This window comes from Egretta garzetta, unplaced genomic scaffold (assembly GCF_000687185.1).
Source record: "Egretta garzetta isolate BGI_Z169 unplaced genomic scaffold, ASM68718v1 scaffold62, whole genome shotgun sequence".
NCBI lineage: Eukaryota > Metazoa > Chordata > Aves > Pelecaniformes > Ardeidae > Egretta > Egretta garzetta.
This window is the reverse complement of record NW_009258947.1, coordinates 2,071,545-2,087,115: the sequence shown is the minus strand read 5'-3', so window position 1 is coordinate 2,087,115 and position 15,571 is coordinate 2,071,545.

Here is a 15,571-nt window from a genome sequence, read left to right as displayed (position 1 = left end):
TTCTTATTAAAGTTACATACTGAAAGATTTAAAAACATACTCACTACAGGAAATAAATATTCCAGTTGCCATCAAATACTATTTTTCTAGCTGAATTAAAACCAGAAGGAGAATCCTTTGAGATTAGAAATTTGAATAGAACAGTGCAGAAAAATGAGTTACTAACTGTGAAGGAAGGGACAGGTAAATAGCAAAGGTCTTTCCCATAAGTAATATGGAAAAAACCAAGAGAATTGTCATGGATGGTGGGGGTGGAATTACCATGTTCCTATTAATGTCAGTGGAATTGGAAGCGACTACTTCTGCCAAAGTGCTTCCCTGAGTGTCTGGTGTTAGGAGAATTTGCCATGCATTGCCTTTCTTCTAAACCTACAATTCGTCAATACATCCTACAAGCAATTTTATTTTTTTCTAAATATATCTGAAGAAAGGTGAATAAGGAAGGAGGCTACATAAGTTTATTTTAGCACTAAGTTTTCAGTTAATAATGAGCAACGCTGTTTTGAACTGTTGTGTGTCATGTTTTATGCAATAGTTCGTCTTTTTTTAGAGACACAATAATCCATAATATAAACAACAGCTTGGATAAATACAATGTCATCTATTGCTTATGGATACATTTATTACAAACAAGGTTGTATTGTGCATCCCCTTTTCCCCAGACTATTTTGACACTGAACATAAAGTGTTGAAATAAATGGCACATGATGCCCAAAGCACTGAAGTGTCAACTCTTTGTGCTTCATACGTAACTTTATTACAATTATTTGTATTTCACTGGTTTTGTTTTGAACATAGGAAAGGAGAGTGAGACAGTGAAGCTAAAAGATTTGTCAGGAAAAAAAAGCAAGTACCCCAAAGACTTCAGACACTTGGGAACAGGTATTTGAAGGTGGAAGGAAGGACCTTAGCTTTAAAAATGGCTCATGTACCTGGAAGCCTATGAGAGGCTTGTCTTCCTCAATATCCTGGATCATAACCTCTTTCATCATAATCTTTCTCACTTTTATCATTAGCTCAAGGACTTTTCCCAGTGGAAGTCAGGTTAAAACAATGTGTTTGCCTTGCTTTCTTCATTTAAGGCACCAGAAAACTGAAGTAAAAACCCCCACCATGGTAAAGTTTGCAGGGAAAATGATGTTAGCTGATGATGGAGTTGTAAAAATACATGAATTTTGTATTTCAGAAGTCTGGATAAAAAATAACCCTGAACTATGGTAGTTCTAAAATGAGATGCTGATAACTGAAGGCAATTGTCAGTACTGGACAGGTAAACATTTCTGCACATATAACCCATATGGAGATTGTAAACAGTAGTCTAGTCTCAACATAAAGTTTTATAGGTATTTTACTTTATAGTTATTTTAATTGATTTAATTGATACAAAGATTTTTTTAAATTTTAAATTCTATTCTTTGTCTCTTAAACATTCCCAGAGGCAAATAGTTATTTTTATTCCCATCATGTTTAAATGAACGGGCCATCTTCTAGCTAAAGCTACATTTTGAGCAGTATGAAAAGCATTTTTCATGTCATGGCTGTTTCATCTTGCCCCTAAATGGAAAATAAACTTATGTCAAATATTTAGAGAAGTCTCAAGACACACCCACAACAGTCATTAATATTCAACATTCTAACTGGATGCGTTAAATACTGTTAGGTCAAGAGAGATTGCAGTCTAATCAAATAACAGTAACACTAAATGAGTCATAAATTTTTCCTATCATTGAAAAGATAGAGGAACAAGAATAAAAGCTCTTGTTCTAATTTCTAATTCAATGGTCCTCGTGATCTTTCTAAATGAATGAGATGCCAATGAAAGACTTAACTTGTAGCTCAGCTATAGTTAGAAATTTTCTGCTGTTAAGATTGTAAGTGAACCAGTGACGAGTGCTTTGGGTGGTACTACACTATATTCTTACTTACCATGACAACACAGTAATCTGCCGAGAGCTTTTCTAGTAGGATACTAGCACTGGTCTGAGCTCCTTATCCTTCTGCTTAGAAGGCAATCCGCCTTCCCTGCTTGTGGGGAAAAGTTAATCCTTCTGAATGGAATCAATTATTTCTTTGTTTCACCTTCAGCTTTACCTATCTTTCCAAGCACAGAAACAGAGAGGACATTTAAATTTGGGGAGACAGGCCCGTATTCTGCCTTGGCTTTCACCTTAGGTAGCCTATTAGAGAGTGCACTGAGCATAAATTCAAGATTCTGAGCAATATTACCTATTTAGATGTCTACAACATTTGTTTAAAACAGTAGAAAAACAATATGATGAACACTTCAATCAGCACAAATAATAATAATAAAAAATCTTAGACTACCTGATCATAAAGATCTGATTTTATTTTGTTTTTGTTCAAAACAGAAGCAGGGTTATCAAACAGCCTCTTATTTTGTACTTGAACAAAAGTCATTCCAGGCAAGAACTCTCTTTTTATTAACATTTTTGTTATGTCAGGCTTGAACAAATGCAGCCAGTTCAATAGACAAGAAAAAACACAACTGTCCCATGTCCCAGATCCTTCTACATTTCAGTGTCTCAGAAGAATGCTACAGTTTATGCCAGTATAAAGAAAAAAGGAGACTATAAGGTTTGCTACTGTTTGAAACAAGTTTGAAACAAGTCTCTGGTGAAGCCAAGTACCAGCGTAAGTTTCCAGAACAGTTATGCTTGTAACAATGCAATATATATAGTTCCATGGGAAAAAAAAAAAATTGTATAGCACCTATTTCTTGTCTTTAGCAAATGTATAATATTCTGCTCTTCCCTGTCTCTCTCTTGCCTACTTTATTTCAGCACCCCTGCTTTAAACAGGGCAGACAAAGATTGTGAGGACACTGATTTTTGAACAGTTTAAACCTCTCATTTAACCATGTCAGGGAGAGATGCTTGTAAATATGCAGCCAGATTGAGAGTGCTGCAGCAATATTTATGCTATACTTATACTGTATAGCTATAGTATACCTTCTAGAGTTCAAGCACGTACTTAGATTGTGTTGACATTTGCCGTATCTCATGAGGAATAAGGTACGAGTTATTTTGAAAAAATATTTCTGTGACAGAAATCCCTGTACATTGAGTAAAAACACCAAGTTCAATTCCTTCTGCGTACCAGGTTTTGATCTATGATTCTAATCATCCCCTGCCTGATCTTAGTTGCTCAGTGTAATAGCAGATTAAGGAATGCACAGGTTGTTCCTTTGGCAACTAATGCTGACAATCAGAAATACGCACTGCATTAAAATTTAGAATTTCATTCTCAGTCTACACAAGAGCAAAATGTTCTCTGTAAACACATGCAGAAAGTTGGCAGGCAACTATGACAAGAGCTGAGTAGCTCAAGGTGTCATGCTGATCTCTTTGAACCCCTGTTGTGCCTACGTGCTCTAGGTCTCCTGCTACTTGCTTTTTATCCATGTTTTGGTAGAAGATCCTTTTAGGAAGTTGCTGAGACCCTGTCTTTTACTTTAAGCTTGGGTTGGTTTTTTTGCTTTAGAGGTACTGACAAGGAAAGTGTCATTAGTTAAACCAAACACTGACTCCAGCAAACTAGTTGCGACTGTAATACTACATGCCTTTTCCTGGATGTTGGATATGAAGCAGAAATGTAAAGGTTATGAGATTTGCCTGCTTGCAACTCTCCCTGACTAATGAGCCACACTGCTGAAACAAATCCCACGGCTCTGCTCTTACAAGTGCTACCAAAATTTTACACAGATGCATAAGGCACTGAAACATGTGGGCTTTTTTTGTTAACGTGAAGATTCAAGGTGAAGGCAACTTCCACTGCTGGTCTCCATCCCTGAATACTTACGGTGACAAAAACCTGTCCCAGGCTGCTGGAGCAGCAACCCTATGTTCCTCTCCCACACAGATAACTGCAAGCCATGGGGCAGACACAAACTGCCTTCTCGTCACATTTGGTTGTTACTTGGTGGCATTACTTACCCTGAGTTGTCTCCACGGTCGGAGGGGGATAAACATCATCTTTTCCTCAGCACAGCCATGGCCTATTTGCTCACCCCACAGCAAAGTACAGCCATACACTGAGGTCCCTCAACTTTTTAAAGCATATTGAGGAGAAAGCCTCACTTCAAGCAGCAGTGGCCACCTGGCAGGGACGAATGACTCCTAAGCAAGCGTCAAAACACTTCCAGTGGAGGCACTTCCAGCATGAACTGCAGCTCCCACCGAAAGCGGCATTTGAATAGACAAGGCAGAGATGAGGCTTCATAGGCAAAAATCAATTTGTTATATTTTAAAAAAAAAAAAGGAGGAGAGGATATAAAATCCTACATTTCAAGTTCTAAACCAATCTCTAAATAATAAGGATTAGAATGAAGACCACTTTACACCCGCAGGCTGGAGTTTCTGGCATGTTCTTCTGCAGTGTTTGCTACAGATCATTGGCAGGAGTGAAAACACCCCACTAGCCCTGATATAGTCCAGCAATTTCTATCTTCATAAAGGCACGAAACCATCAGTACAGTTTAAGCTGACAGTTTTTAAATCAACCCAGAATGACAGTAGGCAATATTTCAGAACAGAAAGAAAAGAAATATCCCCCCAATCAATGTTTTGATAGAGAAATACATACATTTTTAAAAAGAGTTTAAGACACAAAAAAAAGAGTTAAAGACAACAAAGAGTTAACAAAGAGTTAAAGACACAAAAACAGAAACTCTGTTCCTGCAAGAGGGCCAGGGTCTTGAGTATATGTCTCCTCCAAGAAATGACGCTTCTTATAGAAGATTGCCCATTTTTTTTCCTTACTATAGTAAGACATTATTCTAGCACCTAGATATCCCTCTGTGTTCTCCTGTCCAATTAGAGAAAAGGTCAGTCCAAAATAAGTATAAGTTAAGTTTATGAAGCTGACAAGAAGACGGTAGGGGATGGCATGAATGCAATCATATTAATTCTGGGTAATGCTTTTCCACACATTAGTAATTCAGCTGTTGTGCTCAGAATGAGAATTAAAAGAAAAACTGTGAGCTTATGGCAGTAGAAAATAAAACAGTGCATCCAACGGTGGAGAAGGAAAGTATAAATGTAGCACACTGCAACAGCACTCTAATATTACCAAAAGCAACAATACATGAGGAAAACAGTTGTTAGCATCGCCAATAACACAGGGCAGCTATGACCCTGGAGGAAGGCATGATACTTCCCCGCAGATTGCCAAAGACAGCATCGATTCCCTCACTGATGCGCTTTTGTTCCCTGACTCCGGTGCTGCCAGCCACCCGTTGCACATGCATTCTGCCTCATTTAGGTTCACTTCGAGTTCTCTTTTCCCCTTAGGGGGCTGTCACATTGCAGGTCCACTTCCTTTCAGTTCTTGGTCAGCTGTAACCAGTGAAGTAAAACACGAGCAAGACAATCACCAGAACAGCCCCTGTGATTATTACTTTTTAGTTTTTGACAAGTCGTTGAAAGCAACGTGGGAAAGAAATGCTTTTTCTCATCATTTGTACCTGCATGGATGTTCTGATCCTGTCAGCAACTTCTTTTATTTCAACAAGACAGGCAGCTACTGTGAGCTTATTTGGGGTCCAGTTACTCCAAGAAGCAGAGGAGGAGGCACAAGCCCTCCCCACTGTATTCTTCTTAATAGCTGAGAAGTCGTGGTGTCTTTACTCCTACAGACTGTGTCTATGTTTTGAGATGTCACTGACAGAGTAAACAATAAAAGAATTTATTTTTTAGCCCAGTAACATGTTTCCAACATTGACCACAGTGGATGCTTAAGGAAAGACTATAAGAATACTTTCTTTCCATATCTTGAGTCAGTGAGTTCCACCCTTAACTATATTATGTGGAAAAGTACTGATTTTAGTATATTTAAATTACCGTCTTGCAGTGTTTGTTTTCTCTCTGCTTATTTCTAAGGAAAAAATGAAAATTGTTCCCTCCTTAGCTTCTCTATACCTGTCATAATAATAAACGTCTTCTATTACATGCCATTCAGTTGTCTCTTCCCAAGCTTTATTTAGTTTTCCTCACAACCCCCTCCCATATTTTCTTCACCCTTCCTAGGTCTTTTCAGGTTCTATTGTAATCATTTTGAGGGTGGAACTGCACATAACAGACATGCTATGAACTAAATAGTGGCATAATATACTTGATTTGTTGCCTCTTCTTTTCCTAATAACTCCTATCATTCTCTTTCCTTGTTTGACCAGCACTGAACATCAAGGTGATCTGATAGAAAAGGATGTGTAATGGGAGAGGTGGAAGTAGAGGGCTTCATTACCTGAATGGTGACAGATCATATGAGGAAAGAACACAGGCATAGATGTGTTGGAAACTAGAGGGAGGTGATTTGCAATCATTTGTGATTGATAGTTTCCTTCCAAAGACTGCCACTTACCAGGATCTTTTGACCTTTTTAGCCACAAACATAACTCTACATATAGGCTTCAGCTTATTAAGGTGATTTCAAAAGCAGCAACATCCTAAGATTTAGGTATGCAACAGCCTGAGTCTGAAGGTTGAGCTCTATAGCTCTCCTTTTATAAACCACACAGCTCAGCTCCAGGTACCATACACTTGCCAGTTGTATACTTGGCTTTTGCATACACTAGTCATTACTCTGGCCACACCTATAGCATATGTATTTGTCATCATGCTCAGTATAGAAACTGGGGGGAGTTGGCCAGGGTACAGTGATCGCTGCTCGGGTCAGGCTGGGTATCGGTCAGTGGGTGGTGAGCATTTGCATTGTGCATAATTTGTTTTGTATATTCTGTATAATCTATTATTACTATTATTATTACTCTTTTCCTCTGGTGGTTTATTAAACTGCCTTTATCTCAACAGATTTTACCTTTTTTTTTTCCCAATTCTTTCCCCCATCCCACTGAGGGATGGGGGAGCAAGCAAGCGGCTGCGTGGTGTTCAGCTGCCTGCTGGGTTAAAACACAACACACTGAGTTACTCTGTTTACTGTAGCACCATTTTCTGCATAGAGTTTCAGTGTCTTTGAAGGACTTCATCTACTAAGCACCAACAATTCTTGGTGCGCTACAAAACAGAGCAGAACACAACCGCCTGTAGTGAAATACAGGCCTGACAGAGAAGTTTCGTAATGCCTGCCTTCCACATAACAGCTCATTGCTTGTAATTGCAAAAAAACCAATCTCCCACTGAGCCTGGAGAAAGGCAACCTGTATCTCCATCCTTGTATGAGAAGACCGGGCAATCCTATGGAGATAAAGCACTGGTCAGCCAGGAATCAGAGAAAGAAACTGCAAAGAAGAGAGCCTGTGAGAAGGTATGCTCTAGGAAAGAATGAGATCCTAGTTCTGGATCCAAGTAGTTAAATTTAGAAAACTGGCCATAGCAAAACTCTGGAGCCATGACATCTTTATGGAGGGATGCTGCCAGAGTTCAAAGGTCCTGTACAATTAAGACTTTTCACCACTTCATGCAGTTAAAGAGGACTGCAACATCAAAAAGCTCCACACATATCTGGCTACATAGAGATTATTATTATTATTATTAGTAGTAGTAGTAATAATAATAATAATAATAATGAAGTTATCTTGGCAATAGTTTTTGTTTACAGCCATTTTCACTAGTACATACACATAACATCTTACAGTGAGCCCATTCTAGACCCCTAAAGAAAAGCATAAGAATTTAAAGAAGCGCACAGTAAAAAGCCAAGATTTCTGATGAGGTTTACAGAAGTACATGCTTCAGATGGGGATCATTCTTGCAAAAAAATTATGTAGCTGACATCTGGTCTACAGCATAATTTGACAAGTCAGTGCAAGACTCAGGAGAGAGAGAAAACATAAGTACATACGCTGCTAGCATACAGGATTTGGTAGAGAGAGAAGGTAAAAGGAAACAGTTACAGCAGAGGCAGAGCCAGAAAACTAAAAAGCGACAGGAGACACCTATTTCTGGAGGGGTATGAGAAGCTCTGCCACTGTCCCTGTACAGAGTGTGCATTTTCAGACATTTCAGCAATGTGGCCCCAGTTTGATGGGCAGGCTGGCAGGAATACTCCTCAAAGAAGGCTCGTGCTCTGGGGCGTTTGGGCATAAGAGGGAGTATGTTTATGAAAAGACCGGGTGTACGTGTGAGGCTAGTTACTGAACATTGCATATAGAATTAACAGCCTAGGTTGAAACACAGCTTTTAATAAGTAAAAAGGCATCACACAAGGTTAAATACAGGTTTAGGATTTTGTAGCATTTTTTCAAAGCAGAAAACTGGACTCCTACCAACAGATAGGAAGTGAAACTGTTGGGAATAGCTTAACCAGACTTAGAATTATTATTACAATGAACAAAATGAGACTGATTCAGTGAGAAAGTTCTTTAAACTGTCAACACAACTGTTTCCAAAAATAATGCACGTACAAGAGTGTGAAGCTGCTAATGGCCCTAAGAGTGCACAGAGGAGCAATAAACCTGTAATCCGTGCGCAGAGGTTGCAGTACACATTTCTGTTTTGAACCCCTATTACACAAACCAAAGAAAGCATTTCTGTTCCTCACTGCTTGAGTTTTTCAGGATTTCTTATAAGGAAGAAGGGTTAGGGGAAAGGAGATGTACCATGTGTATGGTGAGACAGTTATTAGCAACACACTGTCACTTTTACAGTCATTCCATTTTGAATGACTTAAAATAGTCATAAATACCTTAAAAACTTTCTTTGCTACTGGAAGCCCTTGAAATATTTCTCAGGAAAGAATTTAAGAACTATATATATAAGAAATGATGCAGTGTTGGGATTTCCTGACTGCCTGAATTTTCACTCTTTAAAAGCTGAATCTAACAATAAGATTGCAGTTTCCACTGGATTTTGCCAAGCTTCCCATCCATTGCTCTCTTCTTCACCAATGGCTACTGATAAATTCTTTTAAATGATTACTAGAAGGGTGGGTTGGGACTCAGTTTGAGACTAAGACAGTGAAGGGACACTGGGACAGTTTGAAACCAGGTCAGTGAAGCATAAAGCTTGATGTAGTTGCTGCTTCACGCCATCCAACAGACTAAAGTTATTCAGGATACCTTCATAGGGCTGGTGGATGTGATGGGATCAGGATCTGTGGGGATACCTGTTGGCTCAGCACTTGGAGGCCAGACAGTGTATATCCTAAAGCATCTCAACTGGCAATTGCTACCTATAGGTACTGGACTGAGCTCCTATTTAATGTGCCCTCTGGATTGAATCAGTTCTCAGACAGACTGTCTCTTTTAGGAGAGCTAAACAAATCTGTAAGCTCCACCAATAGTTGTAGGCTTAGATATTTCATGCCTATAGGGGTCCAGTGTTGGCATCAAGCCCATGCCTCAGTTGCCAAAGGCATCTCAGAACAGCCAAATTACCTTATAATATGAAAGACATCCTCAGGGGTATAGCTACAGGCACAAGGCCTACAGAAAAACCCTGCCCTTCCAAAGCGGCAGCTGGAGGTCAGGCACGATGCCCCAGAGCTCTGTTTTAGTCCAAACAGAAAAGTTTCAAATAAAGAAAATTATATAAGCAAGTCTGTTCCTCAGGAAAATCTAAAGATCTGTTTGCTTTGTGGGTTACCTTTATAATCATACCACAAAGCATCAATAATTTCTTACTAATTAACTTTTCCTTTGTTTCCCAAGTTTGGAGAAGTTCAGTCCTATCTGGAGATGCATTTTAAGAATATTTGTTTTATTAATACAAAATGAGACAATAGTCTTCTTGGTTTTAACCATCGGTTGTCTTTGTTTCCCTAATCTTTTTTCTCTTTCATTTTTGTATTTTTCTGGGCTCATCAATGACTTTTTGTTACTTTTTTCAAAGACTAGGGCTTTAAGCATAGAAAGGACCATTAAATCATCTGATTTCAACTCTTGGAGAGAAAAGACTATAGGATACCACTCAGTCACTCTAGCTGAACTAAGTCAACGGCCTTAACACAAAAGCACCCCAGCAGAGTGGTTTTACCTTTGATTTGAAGACATCATGGTATTAAAACACTGCTGCTTCCCTTAGCATTTTGTTCCACAGGGGACTATACTTCCTAATGGTGAAAATGCATGCCTTGTTTTTATTTGAATTGCCTTATTTTGTTATCAGTGAGTTTACATTCGTCTTCAGTCATTGACTGAAATGATTTAATACTAAGGAACCCTACTACTTCAGCTTCTATACAGCTATGATTCCCCACTGACATCTCATTTTCCAGTTCTATTCAACAAGGCAGTTCTTAATCCCTGTAAAAATGCTCTTTATTGATGCTTCATAACACATATTTTTTGTAGTCAAGGTGTTATAAGTGACTAATAAAGCACCTAAGTACATTCATTCTTTGCTTTTAGTTTTATGAATTCCACTTCTAATGATGTGGATGAATGAAATAATGTTTCTTTCACAAAGCTTCTTTTCAATAATGTTAAGTTGCCTGGTCTTAATTATATTTTCATCCTTTCATTTTTAGCCTGGTTTCCTATGGATATGAGACACTGTCTAGGTGCTTGCTTGCCTGTTGATCAGTCTCACCTAACAAACCCTGAGCTGACTGGCAATTCCAAGCATATTTGGCAGGGTGCTAGACACTTCAGAAGTTTCATGTTTCCATTTAAAAAATGGTACAATAAAAGAAAAAGGGACATTTTAATGCACCCATGAGTTTGACTTTTATTAGACACCAGACCTTGTAGGTCCTCAAGTCTTGTCTTTCAAGTCTTCATTGTTTCTGCTACTCATGGAATTTGCTGCTTGTACATTGCATCCAGTTTCAGTTATTCCTTTTTGCCTAGGATCCCTGTCTAGCTAACTAACCAGTAGCTAACTGGATAAACAGCATGGAGCCCAGTTTAATTCCTAACTGGAAGGTTCTTCTTTAATTCTAGAATGCCTCTGAAAATCTCATGTTTATTTAAAATTAGTATCCTTTAACCATAGAATCATGGAATCACACAGGTTGGAAGGGACCTCCCAAAGCTCATTTGCCCAGTGCAGTCCTAGTAAGAACAGGTCGTTCAGGGCCTTGTTAATTTTTGTGTATCTCCAAGGATGGACATCCCACAGCCAGTTTGGACAGCATTTTCCAATGTTTGATCACCCTCACAGCAATAATTTTTCCTTACACTGCATTGGAATTCCCTGTTCTGAACGTCCCATACAAAGTGGGGACAGGTTATGCCTATGTATAGGCGTATTGGGAAACTTCATGTATATGTAACACTTTGCTACATATAAACAGGACAAGCTGCTGTGTTGCAGTGCGCACAACTATGGTGGGACCCCCTGTGCTGCCCAGCGCTGAATAAACATACCTACTTTACAATCTTACAGATTGTGAAGTCTGTTTTCTGCACGTCAAACCTTGAGAGGCGTCCCTGCTCAAGGGGAGATCCTGGCATGCAGCCCGCTCATGGCATGCAGGAGAGCTCAAAGGGCTCTTGGACTGCTCACTATTTATGGGGGTAAGATAACTGGCTCATAGTCATATTTGCATACTGACCACTGTGCTTAGGCGGGCACATTCCACAATAGCCCTTGGCTATTGTATTGTTATCTGTCTCCCCCCACATCCAGTAGGTGCATCCTTCATGACCAGACACAGACCAGATGCATCTATCACCACAGCCACAGGTAGTTATCACTTGAAAGAGGTCAAAGGAGGGGGAGTCAGAGACGAGGGGGGAGCACACCGCCACACATCCTCCTCCCTCTAAGAAGTCTGGCTGCACCTTCTCTATAACATCCCAATAGATAGCTTTTTAAGGCTAATCAAACCCATTTCTTTCTGCCTCTCCTCGCATATCATCATCTCCAGCCCCCAAAACATCTTGGTGGCCTTTCAGCAGACTCACTTTAATAAGCCTATGTCTTTCTTATATCAGTGAACCCAAAACCAGACACAGTACTCCAGGTTTCACAACTGCTGAATAGAGCAGAAGGATGGCTGCCTTGGACCTGCTGGCTGCATTCTTGCTGATAAAGTCAAAGATGCTGTTGGTATCCTTAGATTTAAGGACACATTGTTGGTTCATGTTAAAGTCGTCCACCAAGACTCACGGGTCCCAAAAGAGCATCTACTGAATCTTATAAGACTGGGCAAAGCTATCTGGCATTTCTGATCTTAAATATTTCTTCTGTTATTGATCTTTTATGAACTTTTTATTCAATGGACTGGAAAGCACTTTGTCATTTTGATACATGAGTATATCCCCCTCACCCCTTTTAAAATATGGAAATTAGAAGTTATTAAATACTATTGGTTTTCATCATAATTTTCTTGTCTAATTCTTAGGGTAACCTAGAGTGGTACTGGAATTTCCTTCATTCCAGATATACCTTAACTTTATTAAAGTTTATTCTTGCACATTACTACAGTAATATTAACAGTATGTTACAGTTGTTCTTGCAATATTTAGATTCCCTTATCTATTTATTTCTCACATTTATAACTCACTACATATACCAATTACTAATGACTAGTCATTTTTATATGTGTCAGATATTGTAATAACACTTGCCATTTCTTCCTGAACAAAGTGGGGAACTTGGGTGTCTTGACAGCAAAAGTCATCATACTGTGAACTGTAATAGAAAAAAGCTCATTTTAAATAAGTCCCCATTTTTGCTCATTTTTTTCTGCCTTTATGATCACATGACAGTCTTACAAAACTATCTTGACTATTGATTTTGATAAGATACTCCTAAACCTTTTAGCAGTCTCTTGTGTGCTGAACTTCTCAGCCAATTTCATGATTTTCTTCTTGAAGGTGTATTATATATGGCTACTGAGTGAATTGGATTTTTGCTTTCCCTTTGGCTGCTTTTTATCTGTGTGAGTGTCATGTAGTAAAGAAGTAAAGAACACAGGAAACAAGAGAATAAAGCAAGAAAAAATTACACAGGGAGCATCATCCAGACCGACTAGCTAGCAGCTTCAGGCAAAAGAAGATAACCTGTTAACCTCTTCATCATTGTGCTAATAATAAGAGGGATTTCACACAGCCAGCCTTCCTTGTGGTAGAGCTTGGAACAAGCAAAACCAAAGGAGAAATTACTACAGTAAATATAGGAACATGGACAGTAAGAAGACTTTTTAGGGCTCTTTCTCCCTCCGCTTTTCACTCTTCACAATTTAGGAAGTTTGAGGGTTTTAAAAAATATTTTCACCCTTAAAACAAGTATCTAAGGAGTGGATTCTTATTCTTCTTCCACATCAAGAATCCAAACATCTGGCAAATTATAGTTCTGGATAGAACTGAATTCACTTTCTGATGTGGATTTTTTTTTTCAGGTTTATTCACATTACAAGAGATGTAAGAAATAAACTGTCATGATAGACAACACTAATCACCTGGAACATGTTTTGAAGAGCAATGTAAAGAGTTTCATGCCTTTCCTGTGAACTATCAGTCACCTCCTCTGTGACAAAAGTTGCAAGAAGGGGATGGATGCTTTCATCTCAGATTATTTTGTTTCCTCTTCTTTATTCAGTTGGTTTCTCTATTTCTGTGCAGATTTCTGAATTCCATGGAAATAATTTTAAAAGCCATGTAGGCATTTCAGGGGACTCTTTGATTTGCAAGCAATGTAATGACAGTTGTCCTATTTTAGACAGAAACTGTTGTTCTGATTCCCTTGGGTACACCTACACTTTGAGTACTGACTTAACCATATCCATATGACACACCAAAGTCCTGAAACATCACCAAAGCCTGTCTTCCAGTTACTTATACTGATCTAGGAATTTTTCAGGAAGAATCCATAAGGCTTCTAGATAGCCTTTTGCCTAATGCAAATTAATTGCAAACCAGCCTCTTAGGGATGCAGAACCTCCCTTACCCTCCACACACACACATCCAAGCACAAGTGTTACTTCCCACTCATTCCTGCCCTGTGTGGCTGGCGGAAGGTTAGAATTCCTTGCTCATTTTGTGCAAATGAGTGAAAGAGAGCCTGTAAGAATCCCATCTGAGGGAGAGGTTACATTGTGATTTCACACTTTGTTGGACAACAGAAAGTTCATGAGGTGAACGCAAGACACAAATCAATAAGAAATGATGTTTTGTTTGTTCCAGCGTTGATGGAACTACTTGTCTGACCTGCTCCTGACAGTGAAATATGTTCTGGTGGGTCCCCAATGCTCACTGGCTTGCTAAGGCATTGACTCATGTGTGCAATCTTACTGGGATGTTTGAAAAGAAATATTGTACTAAGTGCAGAACAAGATAGGGCTAGAAATGGAGCATATAGGATGGAACAGTTAGAAAACAAAGACACAGCTGTAATGTGATAGTCACATTTTGCTGGCTTACCATATCACAAAAGAGGATAAAACCTTTCCAATGACCAATACAGGGTAAGTGATATCAATGATGTGCTCTGCCAACCACCTTTTCACAAGTACACATCCCTTAACTCCTGTCCTGATAATCATTAGGCTAAGTGTGTTGGAACTGTGCTTGTCTCCAATAAATCTCAGCCACTGTAGCAAATCTATGGCCATTCCTCAAGTCAAGTCAGAGTGCTGAGATCTCTTGACTGCAACTTTGCTGGCATCACAGTGTTCAGGATCTTACTCCAACACATCAATAACTTCCAACAAGGGCAACAGCAGCAACAAAGAGGATGACACTGATTACTGAGTCTAGGGACCACTGACAACCCGGCTGATACTGGTAATTTCAACTGATGACTCAGTTAATGGCAAATTGCCCCCCTCATAGGGTTGCAACCTTTAATGGCAGAGAGTTATGAAATCTCCTTCCCACTCTTTAACAATGCCCCCAGAGATGGATGAATTATGGGCACAGAGGGAAATGAAGAAAAGCAATCCATAAGGGTTCTAAAAGGTCAAGCGGCAAGGGCAACTGGGAAGGAATTTAAAAATCTATGACACCATTAGTTGTTTTAAAAATAGCAAGACTAAAAAATGTAGGGGGTTTCAGATAATGGGGATCGTTCTCTGCCAAAAGTTGCTTTAGTCATCAAAGATAGAAGAGCACATCAAAAAAAGGGGGAAAGGAGTCAGACAAAACATTTCAACTCATGGAGAACTGGAAATCTCAACCTCTACTAGCAGACAGCAAGCTACCCACGTGTCATAAATTACAAGAAGGGCGGGAACAGAACAAGAAGCTAGAATAGGCTATTGAAAATTTAATATATCTCAAAGCACCACTATTAACATGACCTACAACACATAGATGCAGAAATGGAAAAAGGCAGTTCTAGCAAAAGTTAAAAGTTAGCTCATGGATGACTGGGGAAAAAAAAAAACTTTTGCAAGCCTTGATATCCTAAGGGTGCTCTGCAACAAAGGATGGGGAAAGATGCATAACTGCGCTTCACACTAGTCAACAGCCAACTCAGCAGGTACCATTTTCATATTTCAAGTGAGACAGCACTTTACAGTTCAGGTCTAGGGGAACAGCTTTCTGCTCATAACTTGTTACAGTGCCATGGTTCCTAAGTATTGCAAGGTAGTATGTGGGCTGCAAGAGGTTCAGCATGAAAGCTGTCAACAGGAGCATGCTCAGTCCATCCTATACTGCATGTGCCCGGAGTTGCAGTAAAACAATGGGCTTATCTGGGCACCCTGC